The sequence below is a fragment of the Hipposideros armiger genome, unplaced genomic scaffold (assembly GCF_001890085.2).
Source record: "Hipposideros armiger isolate ML-2016 unplaced genomic scaffold, ASM189008v1 scaffold_317, whole genome shotgun sequence".
Lineage (NCBI taxonomy): Eukaryota > Metazoa > Chordata > Mammalia > Chiroptera > Hipposideridae > Hipposideros > Hipposideros armiger.
This window is the reverse complement of record NW_017731667.1, coordinates 1394906-1397600: the sequence shown is the minus strand read 5'-3', so window position 1 is coordinate 1397600 and position 2695 is coordinate 1394906.

Here is a 2695-nt window from a genome sequence, read left to right as displayed (position 1 = left end):
TGTTGAGTTTAAAATGTTCTTTGTATAGCTTTGATGCCAGTCCTTTATCATATATGTATTTTGCAAAGATTTTCTCCTAGTTTGTGGATTGTCTTCATTCTCTTAACTTTGACTTTCACAAGTAGGAACTTGTAATTTTAATGAAGTTCAACTTATCAATAATTTTTTCATGGATTGTGCTTTTGGGGTTGTATCTAAAAAGCCATCACCAGGGCCAGCAGAGTGGCTCAGTGGGTTAAGAGCTCGCTCAAGGGTTTGAGCTCTGAGCAACAGCAGTTCGATGCCCGGCCCGAGCTGAGCTGCCACTGAACTGCTAACAGGTGGTAGGATGGCTCAGCTAAAAAAAATAAAAATAAAAAATAAAACAAATAAAAATAAAAAGCCATCACCAATCCCAAGGTCACCTAGATTTTCTCCTATTGCATATCCTAGAAGTTTTATAGTTTTGGGTTTTAAATTTTAGGACTGTAGTCCATTTTCTGTTCATTTAGTAGAAGGTTTAAGATCTGTGCCTAGATTCATTATTTTGCATGTGAATGTCCATTGTTTTAGCACCATTTGTTGAAGACTATTATTTCTCCATTGAATTGCCTTTGCCCTTTTGTCAAAGATCATTGACAGTGTTAGTGTGGATATGCACACATATTTAAACCAACAGTTGCTGCATTTAGATATGTATACTATTTTTTGAATTGTGAATATCCTACTGTTGATAGGAATTTTAAACCACCTGTCTATCTCTTCTTCATGTGAATGAGAGTCTCATCTACTTGACAAAGTATATAATAAAAGATATGCAACCTGAAGAAATCTAAATAATTTCCAGTGTAACAAGTATTTAATGCAGGATAAAAACAACATTTTACCTTTACAGTTAAAGATGAGGCAACTAGCTAGCTAGATGGCAATAGGAAATCCTAACCTTATTTCCCCAGGCAAAAATAAAGACATTTGAAAAAATCACCCTTTCAAAGTAAAGGGATTGTTAAAAGTGGTGTGAAATTCATCCTAATGAGATATGAAACCAAGTTTTGAAATGCTAATACTATTAAATGTCTTTTTAAGAATTTAAATATATAATTTAAGTCAATAAAATATAATTATTGAAGTTGAGGAATTCACTTCTATGTCTGATCATAATCACCTTCATAAACCTATATTCTGAAAATAAACAAGAGCTAATAAAAATGAATAGAGAGAAAAATGATAAAAGAGAGTGCAAACTTGACAACAATCTGCTAACTTTATGGTAGATAATACTGACAGGCATATCAGTGATTTTCTTGAGTTCTTTTTATCATAATTTTTATTTTATTTTAAATAAGGGTTTTTTTTCTCATGAACTTATAATACACAGTTTTATTGCCATGGTTGTAAAATATTACCTTCAAAACTCAGTAGGACTTTTTAAAAACCCACTTCTCCCTTTTCTCACATCATTCAAAGACCCTCTTGTTAGAGCATAACAAGGGACCATAGGTTGACATTTATCAGAAAACATGTGCATAGTTATGCTCTTCACACCCTCTCTCCTTTCTTTGCAGTTTTTACAGTTTACCTGCGAAAGTTGAGTGCTGGTGAACTTAAAAATGTCAATATGTCTTTTTACTTTAATGTCAAAAACTACACTGAATGCTAGAGCAAAGCTTGTCAGACCAATTTTCCACCCACAATGAAGGGGAGTAATGCTATTCATTAAAGTTTCAATGTAATTTCACTTGTTAATTTTGGCTCACCCCACACCCTTTCTGTAGGTGACAATATCACATGTCTTTGTCTCATGTCATAGTATACATCTGTTCTCCGTCATTTAAATGGTGCTACTGGGAAAATAGCTAGGCTACATCACAGCTTAGGTGGAGCACTAGGTAAATGCACTGTGCCTTATCTTCAAATGGAGTGTATAATAATAATGGACTGAACTAATGAGGCAAGCAAAAAACAAAAAAGAAAAGGAAATAATAGTTAATGTGAGTTTCCATTGCATGCAATTCTGTACTCCTTACCTGAAGGAAAAGTGAACTCATTTCAAGGGGTTAAGATTGCAGGGAAGATGAAAACAAAACCACACTGCACTAGGTCAATTCTCTTGTCCAAATTATACATCATTCTTTTGTTTTTGAGCTGGAAGGCACATTAGAGTTTGCTAATGTCTTAGTTATCCTAAATTACCATGGTGAATGTGACTGCTGTTTGGACTCTAGAAACTGAGACCAGTTTTGGTGCTTTTCTGTCTGAGATCATTCAGTCCTTTTGTCTAATCGAGTCACTATGAACAGAGGCAGTGGAGCTGCAATTTAGTCAGCTATCAGTTTAGCCAGCAGTGTACCTTACCAAGCCAAATGAGACATGGAGTTCTTGATTCAGGCTTTGCAAGTTTTAAAAGGGACATTTTTCATTTTCTTTGATTCTTAATATTGTAGGATATGTAAAATTAAAGTGTTCAGAGCTTTAACATATAAAGGTTACGTGCTGTGTATACTCAGAAGAAGGAGAGGCTGGCATTTATCTTAGAACTAAAATGAGAAAGATGCAAGGGACCTTAGGGATCTCCTAGCCTTGGAATTGATCTCCAATTGTTTTGAGTTCACACTGTCTTCTAAACTTAAACTTATTCTTCTTTTGAACTTTGTAAGGGTAGAGAGTTTTGGTTTTACTCTATAAAATAAATATTGAATTAGTCAGATTTGGAAAT